This window comes from Daphnia pulicaria, chromosome 5 (genome assembly GCF_021234035.1).
Source record: "Daphnia pulicaria isolate SC F1-1A chromosome 5, SC_F0-13Bv2, whole genome shotgun sequence".
NCBI lineage: Eukaryota > Metazoa > Arthropoda > Branchiopoda > Diplostraca > Daphniidae > Daphnia > Daphnia pulicaria.
Genome location: NC_060917.1, coordinates 3,511,810 through 3,530,890, shown reverse-complemented (window position 1 = coordinate 3,530,890; position 19,081 = coordinate 3,511,810). Strand labels below are relative to the sequence as shown.

The following is a 19,081-nucleotide window of genomic DNA, read 5'->3' as shown; positions in this document are numbered from 1 at the left end:
CGTGCAGTCGAGCGAGGAGAATTGGGTAGACCAAGCTCAAGGGGGACGAGTTGACGAGATAGGACGGCGATATTACAGTACGACTGTGCCCGGCTCTCTCTCTCTCTCACTCACTCACTCTGCTGTCTAGCTGTGTGTTTAGACGTCACAATGGGCAACTCCGAGACACGACGAGCTGCAGGAAAACCAGCCAAATCAAATTGAATTTCAACCCTCTTTGTGTGTCGTTCTACATTTGACGGAAATATTTTTCCGTGGGCACCGCAGCTGAAAAGAACCCCATCATCGCTATTCATAGTCGAGCAATTTTGAATATACGATCGTGTAAAAAAATAAAAATGGGGGGTTCTCCTGTTTTCTCCGAAGAGAAAAGGAAAATACAAAAAATAAGATATGCCTCGAAGACAAGGTGGAAAAGAAGAAAAGGAGGCCCACCACCACCACCACCATGGCCATCAGCAGCGTATTAGATACACCAAGTCCAGCAGCTATATGTGTGTGTGTGTGTGTGTCTGGTCTCCGTCTCAAATGGCTGACCGAGAGAAGAAGAAGAAGAAGAACCGAAAAAGTAATTAAGCCAGATGGCCAATGTAGAACAGAGTCTCGCGAAGAGAGAGAAGGAGAGAGAGAGAGAAAATATAATCCAACCCGGCCAGGAGCTCCGGCCAAATGTTTTCCAGTCGGATACCCAAGCGAGGCTCGTTAAAGCGCATCTACACTCTACACACACACACACTACTACTTATAGATCTGCTGTACAGCGCGCACACAGAGAAACGAAACCAACGACGGACTAGACCAGAAAATACAGAACAACCCCCCCACGCTATACGCAGCTCGAGCGATAGGAACCCAGCAATTATTGTTATTGGACTACACACACACAGCACAGCACACACACACCGAGCTGGAACTATATGGCACAAAGTCTTATTAATATTACGATCCGGTCATTAAAGGAAAGAAAAGAACGAACCAAGAAGAAAAAAATAAAATAAAATGAAAAAAAAGAACCCGAATTATTAATGGAGAAACCAATCAATGGGAAACTTTCTCGGTTTGATCGTCTGAGACACGGTGGGCACACACACACACAATTTTTTCTTCGTTTCTTCACATTATAACTCGATTTTAATAGACTTCCCATACGCCGTATTTTTTTGGCTACATGGTACACAATACCACCGCACACGACGAAATGAAAGAAACAGAAAATAAAAATAAAATTGACCTTATTGTTATTATCACTTTTGTGTTTTTATTTCGTTTCATTCGTTTTTAATTCAAAATTTCAGACGACAAGGGAAGGAAATAAAATAACAATTTTGTTTTTTGTCGCCCTGCACTAGACTGTGCAGGAAGGAGGAAAGAAAAAAACAAATATGAAACGAATATGTAGGAAGGACTTTTTAATATTTTAGTTGTCTTTTTTTTGTGTGTGTGTGAGGGTAGGTATATATTGTCCGGTGGTACTTGTGCTGCTGTGTGCAATGCTGATTTATATCTGGCATTTTCGCCTGGGCTTTTGCCTTTGACGGATATAGGGGTCACTTGAGACGAATGACGAAGTCTTTCTATAAATCACTCGCTAGTCTAGTTGACACTAAGGGAAAGATAAAAAAAGGAAAAAGAAAAGAAAGGGACAACAAAACAAGAGGAGGATAGAGAGAGAGAGGATTTCCTTCTTGTTTCTCGTTTCCTTTTTCCACGTCGTTCCTTATTAACGAGGAAAGATGACAGAAGATCACAAAGAATGACAAGAACAACGCTCACACAAAATGTTGTCAAAGGGCCAACGGCTCGGAAATTTCTGCCTCCTTTTTATTTTTCTTTCTTTTTTCTTTCCTCGACTTCCAAAAACAACTTTTTTTCTTTCTTCTTCTTCTCTCCCATTTCGACTGGCTGCCGAGGAAATCGTAATAATCGTCGTATAATAATAAGAACCTCACCAGGGCTTGGGGTGTCGGTTGTTGGCGTGTTCCGCTTATTTCGACTTTTACATTTTGTTTTTTAAAGCCTCTCGAGAAATACGCGCCATTTCCCAACTCTCTCCTTTTTTCTTCCATTCAAACGTTACATAATCGAAACTCGAGGTGATTACCAATCTAATGATGCATGTACGGCCGTTGCATTTGATATTGTACGGATAGGATAGGAGAGAGAGTTCAATTCGGCATATCTGAAAAGAAAACGTCTAGACTCACTTTTCACGAGTCTCTTGAAAAACAAAACAACAAATTTCCGTCAAATGACTGCAGATATAAAAAGACAAGACAAAATAAGAAAAAAATAACAACGACGGGATAATAACAGCACTGAAGAAATTATCAGGGTGGAACCAAAAACAACAAAAAAAAAGAATTGGCTGGTGAGGGGGGAGACCGAGTCCGATTGTTTTTTGTCGTTTCTTACGTAATATCCTGCTCGGTTCTCCGAATGTGCCGGGGCAATAATACCAACTACTACTATGGGCTTATGACCGTGTTGTATACGGTCGCGATGGCATCTCTCTATAGCTGCTGCCCACGTCAAAAGCAACAAAAATACGACAACAAAAATAAAACGAAATGGACTATACCTATAAAAGAGAATCAAATTGATTTCTTTTCTTTTTTTCTCCTCCAGGGAAAAAAAAAGTTAAGCATTTTTTTTTTTACACGGATGGATGGTGACGTCACGGCTATGTGACTTGCGACAAAGTCTATATACGACCGAGCGGGGCCAGAAAAACAAAAAAGAGAAACGACCAAAAAAAAGACTAAAAAGTCGCCAGAGATAAGAATACATAAAAAGACAAATGCCAAATTCTTTCATTGTTTTTTTTCTCTTTTCTCTCTCATTCTTTTGTGTGTCCCGAGTCGTTGGCAGTCAGTCAGTCGATTGGTCGTGCCGAGATTTGGCCACTCCTAACGAACGAACGAACGAACGTGGAATAACCCTTTTTCTTTTTTTTTTCCCCAATCATTATTTATTCAAAAAAGGGGGAATATAATATCCTGTGCGGTGTGGGTGGGTGGGTATAGGCGAAATGTTATAACGACCGCCGAGTCGCAGCACCGAGCTCCAAAGTAGGAACTCATTAATCGAACCGGTTCCTTATATATAAAAATACATTTCTGCCCAGCGCTCCTGCGCTGAATTGCTCCCGACTCGAACTCTCTCTGCTCTGTTGTATGGGTAGAGTACACACACACGAGTCTCACCCATGTATTCACTCCACCATTAGCCCGCCCCCCATGACGATCTCAAAGGAGGAGAGATGGTGGAGAGAATGGAGTAAACTAAAAGGTCGCCTCTCCGTACTTGCGCGATCTGCTGGTTTCCACGAGTCGTTTCATTAAAATCTCATCATTTCATTTCATTCCTTCCTCCCCACCAACTCTTCTTCGCCCACTTTAGTAGTTGCACGCCGGATATAGGAGCTAGAGAGAACGATAAGATACACGAGTTTGACGCTGCTGCTGCTGCTGGGACTTTTTTTGATAAAAAATGCGTCAAATCGTCGTCATTCCGCCAAAACGGTCGGGTGACGGGAGAGAAGAACGACGATTATTAACAAGAATCAAAGAGACGGAAAGGCAAATGAAATTTGAAACAAGACGCCGAGTTCAACTTCTACTACGTCGTTTTCATTCATTCATCTCGTTTTACTTGATTTATTTAGATTAATGTCTCCTCTCTCTCTCTCTGCGTTTCTAAACACACACACACAGAGAGAGAGAGAGAGAGAGTTGGGTCGTTTATTATTCACAATTGAGAAGATCCATCACACTAATGGGCTCCAATGTGCACAAGCAATGGCCTCCATTTCTGGGCGGGCCGGCCAGGGCCGTCGCCGCCGTCGTCGTCTATTTTCCCCCACCCGCCATCGCCAGGTTCCGGGGGAAATGTTTAATATAAATTTGGTTCATGGCCGGGCGGCCGGCCTTTCGTTCCGTCCATCCGTCCGTGCCTCCATTAAAAATGTGGGGTAGTTTGCGCTGGGCTGCGCCGGGGCTGCGCTGTGTGTGCCCGTTCCTCTCGTAATGGTGTTCATTAAACTTTGTAACACTATCGCCCCCTGCCTTTAAGCCTCTAACAATCTATAGAGTGGGTTAGTTATTATTATAATTTATTGTACTACTAATACACGTAGAGAGAGAGAGACGCTCGTTTTCGGTCACGGTGTGAGGAGAAATCCATTCGACTAAACAACAAAACAAAACGAAACGAAACAGAAAAAAGAGACTCGACTCTCAAAAGGTTCCTCGATTAAGTTCGTTTTATTTTCTCATTGATCCGATGACTCGCTCAAATCAAAAATCAAAAAGGGGCCAGCAACAACAACAACAACAACAACAGCTTTTAGACGTGTCTGTTGGCTGGCGTCTAGTGTATAACAAACGATCGAAATTGTGTGGTAATTTACAGTTCCACTCTCTGCCGGCAAAAGGGGCCAGCAGCCGGACCCTTTTCTTTCTTTCTTTTTTAAAACAAAAAAGATCGGAAAGACAATAACTTTCTTTCTTCTCCTCGCAAATTAAGGATCGCTGTGTATAATGTTGTTGTTATTGTATAGCTAGACTCTCTTCTTATACGTAACGAGTTTTCCGAGAAACACAACCCCCCCCACCTCCGAGTTTTAATGACTTTGGGAACAGAAAAAAACAAAAAAACAACAGAAAAATTCTCTTAGGAAACTGCGCTCGCAAAGCGAAGAGAAATACGCGCACAGTTGGAATCCCCCCAGTCGTCGGAACCAAGGCAAACAATAAGGGCAACTCTCGTAAGACAATCGAAAACCTTTTCCTCTGTTGTATCTTTTTTTTTTAAAATTCCGATTGAAAATAGAAATTTAAATTGTCGAGCAAAAATAAATCAAGTCGGGGGAAGAAAATTTAGAAAATGGGAATAATTGGCATTTTCGATGATGTCGGAGTTGATTAACTTCATCGGGCAGCTCTCACGATGATTGGAGAAGAGGGGGGAAAAAGTCGTCCCCATCTCTCTCGGTCTCTCCCTGTGATGCTTTTTCCTTGGCCCGCGTCACACACACGTCAACCAACGAGTTGGGTCCCTTCAACTGGAATGGCGTTTGCGAGGAGAGCGTCGGCGTCGAGTCAATTAGTCGGGACGGTAGTTCGATTCCCACTCGACACAGGAGCAGGAGCGGCAGCAGCCGTTTCTTGTCACTCCCGCGTCCCCCCCCCCCTTTTCCTTCCTATATAAATATATCCCGCGTCTCTCCACCCACCACTATATGCTTAAAGTATAGAAGCAAGAAAGCGCTTTCCTCTTAATTGCTATCCCCCCGGCGCGTTACACACGACAGCAGAGCCCCCGGAGAAGAAGAATTAAGAGTCGAATGAATATGAAGAGACACATGCGAGAGACAAAGGCGACGTGAAATATTCAACAAGAATTGAACCGTTGAAATGTTTTTGACTGACGGAGCCGCTTTAGATGGCCCAAACGGCCCTCACAATTTCATCCCATCCACTTTTCTGCGAAAAATATGAGCGAAAAAATAAAATGAAACAAAAACTGTCGTTTCTGAATAAAAAAGTGCCGCAAGATGAATGGCCCGACACGTGTAATTTACTTATTCTTTTTTTTTTTCCTTATTTCCCTGGAAAATAATAAAAAAAAGATCCTCCTTCTCCGAATTTAAGAATTTTCTCCAGTCAGGATGAATAAATAAATACATAGAAACCCCAAAGAAAAGAAGGAGAGAAAAAGCTTTTAAGGAGATGCTGAAAAATATAAGAAAAAGGTTTGAAAATGGGGAGGAGTCCGTATGTAGGTAGGCAAAAAAAAAAAAGAAAATCCCTTTTGAAAATGGAGAGAAAAAGAGGCTATAGTGGTTGGTGTTACTTGTACATGCGATAAAAGAAAATGTGCATTGTAACTTTGGTGCCAAAGGATTGAGAGTGGAAGGTAGGAGAAAAGGGCAGGGCAACAGCAGGCGAAAGGAAGATGGGGGAAAATATCCAACCCAAAGGAAAAAATGGGGTGTATAATATAGTATAGAAAAAGGGATTTTCAAGTTGGCTGCTCCCTAAAGTGGGACATTTCCCTAGCTGCTTCTCCTTTTGATATATTAGTTTTTCATCCCTTCGCTTTGGCGAGCTGCATGGCTCTCGATATGTACAAGAGAGCTCTCTGTGCACTGCCACTAAACTATACACGTCTATACAGTATACAGACAGCAGCAGCAGCAGGGCGACCAACAACACACACACGAGTGACGATCTTAAGAGAAGAAGAAGAAGAAGAAGAGAATCTTTTTTCTTGTCTGCCGAAACCCCGTCGTCTAATACCGTCTGTGTTGTACACAGCCAAATGTGTTCTTCTATCTCTTCCATTTCTTTCTTTATTTCTTTTTTCTTGATGTATTGAATTTCTGGGGCTTCTTTTTCTTAGCCGGGGCAACGCCCCATTTGCACATACCCCACTTACCATACTATATATACAACCAGACACTATAGACAACATCGACGACGACGACCACATTCACCATCTCATCTTTCCCCCTTTTTTTTTCTCTCGCCCTAATTCCACCTACCACCCTCTCTCTCCTGTTTCTTACTAATCAACTTTGTTCTTCTTCTTCTTCTTCATCGTTCCTCGACTTGTGTGAAAAGAATGGGGGGAGGGGGGAATCAGTTTCTGCCTCGTCAGGCGGGCACAAACTTCTTTTATGTTTTCACGTTGGATCAGAAATCCCTCACGGGCATCCAATCTCCTGCCCAGACAACACGAAATAAATTCAAGAAAAAAAGAACAAGAACAAGTGAATATTTTACAGAGAAAGAAAAATGGGGGGGGGGCAACAATAACAACAATCAATGTCTAATTACACAGCCAATCGATAGGACCTCTAGACGTCGCTCTTATTGTATATGTAGACCGGAGATATTGCTGACCGTCATTGAGAATTTTATATATAGGTACGCGGCGTATGGATCACCGCCGGCGGAATGAAATGGAAAAATGAATAAAACATTTTTTTTATTTTTGAGATTCATTCAAAAAAAAAAAAAAGGTAAAAATGTTTTTTCCAGTTTGCGTGTGTCGGCAGGGGGGGGGGGGGGACTATTGTGTTGTCGCTCTCTGGTCCACTCAAAATGTCATTTGAAATTGGGGGGGAAACGGGGGTATAGCCCGGTCCGTCGCGTTTTATTGATTACATAGTTACAGAGTAGAGTTTGCTGCTGCTGCTGCTGCTGACTCGTCTATGTACATCAGCCTTGTACAAACCTAATAGGAAATGTACATTGTGGACTCTGTGTGCTGCTGCTGCTGCTGGGCAGTTATTGCGTCGTCCTACGACGATGTTGTTGTTGTTGTTGTTGCCAATAGCAGTGAGTGCAGTTGAGAGAGAGGAGGGTGGAATGATTGGTGTCGTCCATCCAGTCATTCAATCGATCGGCATCTCCCATTTGATGTAAATCGATGGGCTTATATTTATGTTGCGCTATAAACATAGTCGGCAAAAAGGATCCCACAGACAAAATAATAATAAAAGAGCCTCTATACTGCTGCTGCTGGGCATCTAAGCGACACTATGTAGACACCAGACGACCGATAGATAAATAACGTAGGAGAGATATACCGCTCTAGTTTTACGGTGCTCCTTTTTTTCTCCTATTGCACACATCAATAACGAATTGAAAAATAAACCCCCCCACTACCACCACCACATCCATCCGTCAATCAAATTCGAACGTCCGCCCGCGTCCGCCCACACAAAAGAAGATGGAAAATCACTTGAGATTCTTCTTCTTTTGTTTGCTTTTCTCTTTTTCTTTTGAAATGTGTGACACAATTTTGGGTTGATGGTTGGTAGGGGGGGAATAATAATAAAAAAAGAAAGAAATCGTATCGGATTTGTTGGTCGGGGTCATCTGGAAGAGCCAAGTTGCGTGTCTCTCTATATTTCATCTGTTGGGAGAAATAAATTGTTAACGGACGGATGGAAAGTTTTTTTGTCCGTCCGAAAATTGCTTCTCTCTCTCTCTAGAAAAAAAGAAGATTGGGCGAATAAAAAAGTAAAAAAAGATAAAACAAAAAGAAAAAAAAAAGCCAAAAGGGAACTATGCGGGCGCTGGTGGTTGGTTGGCCTTATATACATTCGATGGCGGCCAGCAGTATGTCATAAAAGTTTTGTATGTACGTTAATTGCCGAGTCGAGTCTGTGGCAATCGAGAGCTGGAAAAAGTAACAGCAATCCAGCTGGCCATGGGGCTTTTGAGATGGCTGCTGGCTGGTTGGCTGACGAACGAGACACATAACACATGCAATAGAACAATAAAAGGTATATCGATTTATTGACCTGTGCTGTGCTTTGTGTGTGTGTGTGTACTCCGCCCCTACACCCAGCAGCAGCAGCAGCCGGGCCAAAAAAAAAAAAACCATCAGCCGGCCCTTCCAATCCCATGGCCCGACAGCACACACCACCACCACCACCAAGTTCAGTTTCACTGGTGTGTGTTGCTTATCATTCGATGCCGGGCTGGTTCCCTTTTTTCTTCTTTTTCTTTTCTCCCAAAGTAGAATTAATGGACACCCCCTCAAAAACCCCACCCCAATCCTCCCCCCTTTATATTCCCTCCCTTCGTATATATTAGATGTATGTCTGCTGTACGTGCTGTATATATCCTTTCTCATTCTTTCTCTTTTTTTCTCTTTTTTATTTTCCTTCCAGTCACCAGCAGGAGCAGGAGCAGCAGCACAACTGCCTTCCTTTCTTCTTTAATGTGCTTTTCTTTCATTCTTCCTTAGCTCCTCTCTTTATAGGCTCACGATGCGAGAGCTCTGCTCTCTGCTGCTGCTCTGCGTTGCCCCCATTATTCCCATTTATAATAAATGGAGGAAATATCCGTGAGCCGCGCCGTCTCTCTTATTCTATACCGGGGGACGTCGTCGCCCGCCATCCGCACACAGTATATCATTCAAAAGGAGGGTGGTGGCGAAATGGGTGGAGGGATATCACCCCGTGGAAAAATGGTGGAACGTGATCGCAAAATAGAGAAAAGAAGAAAAAAAGAATAAAAAAAGAAAAAAGGGGAAAATCAAATAGTTGGAAGGTGTTTCAAACATTTTTTGGCACAAGAGTGGCCGACACTCCTCCCTTCATCCACACAACACGTTTAATATTCTTCTCTTCCAAGTATAGGTGTGTGTGTGGGCATTCTCCTATTTGCCAATGTACATACACTGGGTGTGTATCCAAACCTATTTCATTTCACCATCAGTCCATCCATAATAAATACATCCATCCCATCCCCGAAAGAAAGGGATTGTTGAAAACTTGGATATCCTCAAATTTAAAATTGAACGGAAAGTTGCTGGTAATTCTCCCAGTTTATTGATTCAGACTCTTTGACATTTAAGCGCTAAATTTGAAAAAAGACAAAATAACCAAATAGCCAAGGCACTAGCGGAAAAAAGTTGAGGGCTTTTACGAGCCTAAAATATTCATGCATATAGCAAGATAGTCAACTATTTTTAAGATGAAATCGGCGGCTGAATGTTTCTCTTCTGTGTGTGTGTGACGAGTGGGCGGGTCGCTCTTCCGCGCAGCACACGCAGAGAAGGAAAGAAAAGAAAAAATACATTTTTCGATTTAATTTTTATTTTCGTTTTTTTCCTTTTGAAGGATCCCCCGCATGTTCGACGTTCCTTCCCCCCTTTTTCTCCTTTTTTTTTCCGAAGAGAACTTGTTAACGATCCGGGTGTCTAGTGATTAGCAATTTGAACAGTTTCTCAAGTGGAAAAAAAGTTTTAAAGGAAAAAAAACGAAGGGGATTTTCTTTTTTCTTTTACCAGCCATCGCGCGGATGTGTTATTTGTGTGCGTCTGCAGATGCAGGAGGAAGATTCTGTGAATAATAATGCAAATGACGACGAATGTTTGATGAACCTGAGCGAGCGCAGGGATAAGAATCTTTTTTCCCCCCATCTCTGGCTCTATAATAATAATAATAATAACATTTCTCTCCCCCTAAAGGAGTTCGATCATCATCAAGAGTTCTTCGTCAGGGGGTAGAAACTATTTCTTCTTCTTCTAGGGGGAAAAGCAACGGAATTATATTCCAGTCAGAGACGGAGACGAAATAGGAGGGGGTTGCCCTGTAGCTCTTTGATGGACACACGCGAGTCAGCACGGTCCGCATTCCAAATGGAAATCAGCTGGATTGAGAAAGAGAAGAAGAAGAGGATTGTCGAAGATTGGATATCGCCATGTGGATATCCAATGCAGTTTTTCAATGAAATTTGGGGAAAATAACCCGGTTCCCAAAAAGAAAAAGAAAAAAGAGGCTCCTCTTCTGTTGAGTTGACGACATTTTCCCCAACGTCGACACAAAGAGCCAATCATCAACGCTCCAACGGTCTCCTTCCTTCCTCCTCCTCCGCCTTGTCCTCCGCCTTAGGAGCTCCAAATATATCCCTCCCATTTATTGGAACATATTGGACTCATAAAAATGACTTGTCGAGTGAAAGAAGAAGGAGGAATGTCTTTTACTGTATATATATATATACACTTTGCTGCTGCTGCTGCGAAACCCCCATCCATCTCTCTCTCTCTCCTTCCTGCCGCCATCTTCTTATATATATTCTGTCGTCTAAAAACCCAAATAAATTTTTTTATTTTTTCTCTTTTAAAAAGGAAAAAAACAAAAAAACTTTTTTCTCTTTTAGTTTGATGGCCGGGGCCGGAGAGTAATAAAACGCTGCGGGTTATAATGCTGCCCAGTCAAGTCTTCTTTCCAATTTTTTTTTTTTGTGGTGCGGAGGGGATTTGTTGTTTCCTTTTCATCCGGCCAGGAGTTATTTGTCCGACCATCTTTCTCGAAGAAGAAAGAAAAAAAAAATAAAATTCGAGCTAGAGAGTCTACCACACATTGAGATGATGGTGGTCTGGTCGATTCGCCGGAAATATCAGAGAACCAACATGCGGAAGAATCATCATCATCCGCTGGGCTGGATGATGATGATGATGACCGACCACACACACAAGAGACTCTTCTCAGTCTTCCTCTCTTTACCATGCGAACAACGGATCTTCTTTCCTTTTCTTCGCATTTTTTCTCTTCAGCGGAGAGACGAGAGAGAGAGATGGATGCGCATCGTTCCATTTTTTCCCTTCTCTACCCCCTCACCACTCATTCTGGCTGGCTCCGCTGGATATGGAATGGATGAACCGCGTATATTATAAATAGCAGACACAAGGTTGAAAATAGATCCATATAATAATGATAGCTAGCTAGCAGCTATACACACATAACGCTGCTGCTATACCTTTTATAAAACATGGCCCAGGGATATTGGAGACGGACTGCGGAAAATGCCACATTCAATTCCATTCTCTCTCCCTCAATTGTGTCTAACAAACTGAAGCGAAAAAGAGAGAAAAACCTTTCAGATATCTATAAAAATCATTTGTCGCTTGGACGAGAGAAAAATACCATCAAAGTTTATAGAACCATCTGAAAAAGAAATGTTGAATTCATTTCCATTTGATTGCATTCAGACGTTAGGCGCTTTTCTTTTTTGATATTCGGTTGGCCTCTCGTAACTCATCAAAGGAGGAAATGAGGGATGGAAAGGAGCAGAAATGTGCTGATGGCGACATATGCAAACGACACCCGACAATCCTCCTCCCCCCCTTGAAAAGAGAAAAAAACTGAATGCATTTGGGTTATGTGCAGGACGGCGAACGTTGGCTGGGGGGACGTTTGCTCTTCACAGTTTGTGTGTGTGTGTGTTTTTTTTCGCTTTTCACGGTCGTGTGAGTGTGTGATTGAGTTGAGCTCTTCTCTCCTATCTTTATCTTTCTCTCGCTCTCCCCCTCAATGGCAAAAGTCTGAGAGAGACCGACTGCTGCGGGGTTTCTGTCCGTCCCGTCCGGTTAGATTTTCCTTTTTTTATTATTCTTCCTTGTTGCCTGCCACTAGCAAACGAAACCCCCCTCTCTTCTCTACTGCTTTTTGTCTGACTGTGCGCCAGTGTCAACTCTTGGTGCCAACAACATGGGGATCCATCCATCCATCCATCCATCCACCTCTTGGTCTCTTTCATTTCTCTCGCCCCCTCACGCATATACATACGTATAGGCCCCCAGCAGCCACAACCACTTTTTCTCTCTTCTTCTCCTTTTCCGAGTCTTTTTCTTTTCCCCATTTCGATGCTGGGCAGGGCCCCCATCCTCGTCCGTCTCTAGTTCCAGCCAAAAAAGAGAGAGAGAGACCCCTAGCAGCTTGTTCTTTCTTTCTTTCCCAAGATTTGCTCTGGTCGTTAGTAATGGCTCTCTGCCTATAGACCCTCTGACTGAGACGCTCTATACACAACTGCTGGCAGCTGACAAACAAAGAGTCTGGCCATTGTCAACCTCCCTCTCTCTTCTCTACTCCTATATACCTCCTTCCTTCCTTCTTTTTTACGGTCTGTCGGTGTGTGTGTGTGTGTATTTATACATCTAGTATTTCTTTCGCAGGGCTTGGCCTCTCTTTCTCTCCTGGGTTTTCTCTCCGTGGGCCATGTGTCTTGTCTTTGAAGACACGCACTGCACCATCATCACCACCATCGATGCTCTCACAGCGAAAACTCTCAATATTTGACTTTGGACACGGACAGAGAATTTTGTTTCCCCCACTCCGTTTGAAAGGCTTTCGAATCCGCGACAGGATTGAAAAGACGAAAAAAACAACAACGACCAGCAGGAAAAAAAGTATAGAGGGCAAACAGTAATGTAATGTTAGAAAGAAAGTTTGGTTATTTTTTGTTTAGATTGCCAACTTGTGCATCAACTCGATATGGCCGAGAGCAGCAACTTTGGTTTGTTCTTCTACATGTTATTTCCGTCCATTAACTCTAGATACTCTTCTACGTGGAATTATAGAGTTAAGTGGAGACGGGCGTAGGAAGGACGCAGCGACAGGCCACATAGACACGATGACGGATGAGCCTAGAAGAAGTTGTTGCTGCTGTCGTAATAATCATACTACGGCGGACAAAGCAGTTTTCTCTCTTTCTTCTATACGTTCATCTCCAAGTTTTCCAGCAGATTATGATTTCTCAAATGGAGAATGCATAAACAGGCTCTCCTCTTTATAATCTTTACCGTCTAGCTCTTTTTCGCGGTTTCTCGGCCATTTATTTATTACCTTTGATGTTCCATTGTTACATCAACTAACGAATACAACAAGAATTTTTAATGGGGGGGTTCGACTCTCGTTTGGCCCTCATCAAGGTCTTTCGCGTCGAGATGTTTTTAGGCCTTTGGGTAGATGAACGACAAGCGCAAACTGGCAAATGTGTGTTTGACTTTGTGTGCGATTTGAGGCTGGCCAAAGAGACGACGAGAGAATTTGGCTGGGAAAATGCTGAAAGGTTCATCTCTTCGTCTTGTCGCGTTGCCTCGGTGGCAGTAGACGACTCTTGAACTTTGTTGTGTGTGTGTGTGTCTGAGTTCTTTGGGTATCAACGTCTCTATCTCTCTTTCCTCTCTCTCCTATGCGTCACATGTTAAAATACAAGCGGAAAAAAAAAGGGAAAAAAACAAAACAAAACAGAAAGGAGGAAGAAAAAAGCTATAAAGAGAGAGAAGAGAAGAGAGAGAGAAGGGAGAGAACCGTAGGCGGAATGATGATGACTTGTTGAAGAGTCTCTATTATTACTTTGGATCGCATCCAAAAAACCTTATTTTAACATGTCTCGATGCGCATAAACGTCACGTCCAATTTCTCCTTGGAGTCAAAGGAAAAAACAACCCAACGAGAGACGCTCGCTGCTAGCGCAGTTTGCGTTTGTCTCTTTAATAAATTATTTCTCGGGAGATTGAAATTTAAACTACAAAACAAAATGAAAAAAAAGAGAGGGGGAATCGCAATCACCCGAGAGACACACACACATAATCTCGTCTAACCCGAAAAAAAAAAAAAAAATGTGTGTATATAGACGAACAACTATCACGTAACTCTCTCGTCTATATACAAGGGAGTTGAGCTCTATATCAGATAGGAATTTAATCGAATGTAACCAAACAGACAGCACAGCCCCAGACTGCAATGGCGCGCTCATCCCAAAAATAGAGAACCGGTCGGTTCACAATCGTTTGCACAAGCGGAAAGTAGAAATAAAAAGGAGAGAAAAATAAGATGTCTGAATATGCGCCCACCATTCTATCTTTCCTCTATCTCTCTCTCTCTCGGAACTGTAATACATAATATATCAATATGATACCGAGGACGGGGTCTGCGTACAAGCGCCAGAGTTCCTGTGTGTACAAAGGGCGAGAGCTGCTGCTGCTAGAGGGGAGAATATCTAACTCGTGAAAAGTTCTCTCTTCGTATATACAACAGAAACGGCTGATGTATAGAAACTTGGACATACAAGGGGCTTCCCTTCGCACACACACACAAAACTCAAAAGAGACACAGAGAAGAGCGAGAAGGGTGGGGGGGGGGGGGGGAGTGTAGAGCTTTACACATAGTGTGTGTGTCGGATATTTGAACCATGTTGATATGCTTCACGGATCACACGAGCTGTTGGCCAGGCCTTGGCTCTCTTTTTTTTTCTCTTCTTTGTGCTGCACACCATGTGTATAGACTTCTCTCTCTCTCGGTGCTTCTCTCTCTTCGTGTTATGTGACGTAGTAGAGGACACACAGAAGAAAAAAAAACCAAATGGAAAAAAAAATAAAAATAAAAAATTTAGGAGAAGAGGCTGTGGTCCGGAATTACCCAGCTGGAAATTCTCAGGAAATTCTACACATTCAGCAAAATTGAGTTCAGCTTTTTTTTCTTCTTCTTCTATATAAGAAGTGGATGGAAAAAAATGACACGGAGAGTTTAGATTTTGTCGGATATATAAGATTCCGCTGCACCCAGCATGGATCAAACCAGGAACAAAAAATCTCTATGCCATAACCAATCGATCACGATCAACAAAAAAACAACTTTCGATCCCAAAAACCTTCTTACGCAAGAACCCTGCGGGTATTTTTGAATTCTAAAAAATATAAAGAATCACTAAATAACGGACAAACCCCTCAAAAGTTATTCTTATCAAATATCAGACGGCGTATTGCATTTAAATCCATTCCATTCCTTTTTGATCAAACAAAGCAAGCAACTACAAAATAATAATCACAAGGAACGTGAACAGTTTTAAATCTGAACGGACCGACAGCAGCAGGGACCGTGGGTTGTTGAATGAGGGTGGACAGATTGACTGGTTCAATCTTCTTCTTCTTTCCCCTTCAGCCCGCCAGACTTGTCTCTCTCTCATATTTTGAAAAGTCTGTGTGTGTGTGTAACAACCAGCAGAAAACATAATAGAAAGGACGTCAGTCGAAATAGACGGGACGGACGTTGTTGAAGCAGGAAACGACGGACGTCAAGAATCACTACAAGTTTCTCTCTGCTGTGTGTCTACTGCGCGTTGCACACACAGCGACGTTCTCTCTCGCCAGTGAATGTCTGTTGTATGTTCTGTACTCTATTCACACACGCACACACACACACAGAGACAAAGATGATTAGGAGAGAGAGAGAGGACGGAGCGCTGGATGATTGCAGAAGGTTAAGGGTTCGGAATGAGGGTGGAAAAAGTTCTTATTTTCTTGGCGGACTCGCGAGTCGACGACAGCGACGACGGACGCGAATAATTCGCTTGACTTTCTACATATGCACTTCATTAAGTCTGTTAGTTGAATTATGCACGTCGTAGAAGGACAGTCGCGTGAGAGACCGGGGGAGGTCGAACGGGACACGGCGGGGGGTGGCCGGGTCTGTCGAACCCACGAAACAAAAGAAAAAAAGACGAGAGGTTGTACGTACCATCGACGTGAAAGAGGAGACTTTTTTGGCAGTGTGAAACGCGCGAGTCATACAGTGCGCGCATAACACAATACGTTAGTTATTACATAACATTTGACAGAGAGGGGGAGAGAGAGAAAAAGAATGGGGCATCCAATCAAGCGAGAAGAAGCAATCAACTGGCCAGTCGGCGGCCAGCAGTATATAGTATCTAGCCGAAATAACACCAACCGACAAAAAGCTGGCCAAAGAAAAATATAAAGGCCAGCGCACACAGCACATTTCCAGGCCATGGACTGCGAACGGCTGGGCCGGCACGTCCGCACGACAAGATAAAGAAAAAATGGGAGACCCACAAAAAGCTGAAAATATCTAATAATAATATCAGAAAGCGAATACACACACAAAAAAAATGGAAAAGTCCAGCCAAAAAAATAAAAATAAATGGGCAATGATTATCATCAGTAAAATGTATAAAAATGTATACAAGGCGATGAGAGACTGTACTGTAATTGTCGAACAAAAAAGTATCTCTCTTTTTTTTTAATTTTTATTCCTCTAATGACGTTGTGAAAGTCTTTCAAAAAGAAAAACTGATTAAAGATGGGGCACAGGAGGAAGAAGGAAAGAGAAAGACACGCACCTGCTGGTCTCCGTATGCCGTGCAGGTTTGCCAACGGGCAGCCCAAAAATGAAGGAAAGAAATAATTTTCCCTCTCTTTCATTTGATATTGGCCGTCACGTCGCCAATGAATCAATAATGTCAATCAACAATCAATAAAAAGCAAAAAAGTTTCCCTGGAAAAAATTCTAAACAAGGAGGTGCCGATGTTGCGTCAGATTTACCTCTTGGTCATACAATTGTCTAGTCGCACTTTGCTTCAAGTGTTGAAAGTTCAAACATTTTTGAAATGGTTTACCCACAGAAAAAGTTGTGAGGTACAAAACAAAACAAGCCTGATATCTGCAGTCGTACTACAAATGAGTTATTCAATGAACCCTGGCTGAATAAACAAAAACGTCCCAGTCAACAGCCTAGCTCAAGAATAATAGTACTCCATACTGTGTCACGATTTCTAAGCAACGCCACTAAATAGTCAGAAAGGAATAACAGATAGATTTGCCCTACCTTTTTGCCTGGGAAATACAGCCAGGCATCCAAAAGGGCTCTATCTGGAAAAATAGTTGAATCCACCGAATAGGAAACAGAGGGTTCTCGTGAGTACACACACATATGGCTGTACACGAAGACACCTTTAGAGGATTTAAAGAAAGGGGAAGAACTCAGCCGACATCGGTAGTTTTCCCCAATCCAATGATTGGAATGGGAAAATTCCAATGGGATGCTGTTTATCTAAATAATAAATATAAAATAGGTTACGAGAAATATTTACAGATTGTACAGAAACAACAAGTAAGGAAAGTTGACACTGGGTAAATCCTGACTGTTAATAAATGGGAGAATGTAAGGTTTACATGTAATACACTGCATTTTGTGCAAGTCATGCATCATTGAAATATCTAGCAGGTCACAAGATTAAAAGTAACAAAAATTATTTTCCTAGGCGATGATATGAGACTGAGATTGTTGCTGGTGACAGTTTAACACCTGCACAAGCAAAACAGGCATATGTTGTGGTTACGATGGCTGGACAGGCCTAAAATCTGCAGCACAAAGGAAAGGTTACATAGTGCAAAAACTGAAATTCATCGACAAGGGGCTTACATGATACAAATGCATAAATTTGGAACAGGTTTAACACTTCTATTTAAACTCCTACAATCATTTCATTCATAGTTTTATTTACCTGCTGCATGGAGTTTGCATGAAGCTACTCCATCAAGAGCCACCATCAGAGTTCACACGACGACCACATTTTTGTAATGCTATTTCTCGTGCTATTTTTCCTGCAGCCACGTTTCCAAAAAAATTATTGTCTGTTTCATCATAGTTATCAATAATATCATTCACTAATCACCAATCAATTTCACAGATCTCTTTTTCGCATGCTTTCGAAAGCAGACGACACTAATTCTAATTAGTCATGTTCTTAAGATATCGATTAGAAATGATTAAAAATCGACCCCCTCCCCCCTAAATGCAAACCGCTCGAAAACGATCGAATCGGTTTTCTCATCCGCTGGATCGGAATGATTTTAGTATTTAACAGTTCGTTTCATCAAGTTACACTCATCCCCAACCCTACCACAGTAAAGTATGTGCATAGATATTTGAAAGAAAAACTTATTATAAAGATGAGACAAAAAAGAGGAAGAAGGAAAAGACACACACTGCACGCACCTGCTGGTCTCCTCCGTATGCCGTGCAGGTTTGCCAACGGGCAGCCCAAAAACGAAGGAAAGAAATAATTTCTTCCCTTTTTCATTTGATATTGGCCGTCGCCGATGAATCAATAAATGCAATTAAATAATAAATCGTAACAAATAAAAAGCCAACATTTTCCCTGGAATAAAATGCTAAAAATAAGGTAGTACTTACAGTATTAGAAAACTACCGAATGGTAAAAAAAAGGTCAACCAAGGAGACACTAGAGAATCGTCGTCGTCGGTCTGAAAAAAAAAAAGTTCGGTTTCCCATCCGTCGACAAACTGGATCTTCTTCTCCAGTCGCAGGAAGCACAAAAACAAAAGAAGCTAAGAGGGAAACCTGATCCAATTTCTCGGCTTCTTCTTCAGTTCTTCTTCGGCTGCTTTTTCATTCCCCCGACATTCTCTCTCTCTCTCTATAGACTCTCTTTGTGTGTACAGTCAGCTGTGCTGCGAGTATGTTAAAAATAAATCATTCCCATCAAGTTTAGAGAAAGAAAGAAAAAAGAAGCGGACACACGTACGTACCAGCAAGTCGTTTTTCGTCGGAACACGGAAAAACGAGTCGGGCCAGCGCGTGTAGTATGTCGCAAGTAGATTGTCGTCATTTAAAAACAGAAAACGACCACCCAACAAAAATAAAATAAAATAAAATAAAGCTTCGCTCCACTTCCTCCTGCATCGAGTGCGATTGTCCTCGTGCGTTGTTTCTTATATTATATGTATTATATTCTGTCCAATCGAACCGGGTGGACTTTACGTAGAGTTGAATCGACTATTATCGTCGTCGTCGTCGACAAGAGAAAAGAAATGAAATTCTTTTGACGTCGCTCTTGCCAAGGGAAAAAGGGCATCTGCCATGTAGCGATATTACACAGAGAATCCGGATCTCTCCCCCCCACTAGCCCAGCAGACGAGAGATAAATAAGAAGAGAGGGAGGGGGGACCCGG

The 19,081-nt window shown here is 42.3% G+C and overlaps 1 long non-coding RNA gene across 1 annotated transcript; it reads right to left on the bottom strand.

The window, feature by feature from the left end:
* Positions 1-1,438: 1,438 nt before the first annotated feature.
* On the bottom strand, positions 1,439-17,836 carry LOC124341614. Its single transcript, XR_006918535.1, has 3 exons — positions 17,611-17,836; positions 16,932-17,156; positions 1,439-2,217 (listed from the first exon to the last, which is right to left on the bottom strand). It is a non-coding gene; the product is annotated as an uncharacterized LOC124341614 (long non-coding RNA).
* Between the last annotated feature and the right edge of the window lie 1,245 nt (positions 17,837-19,081).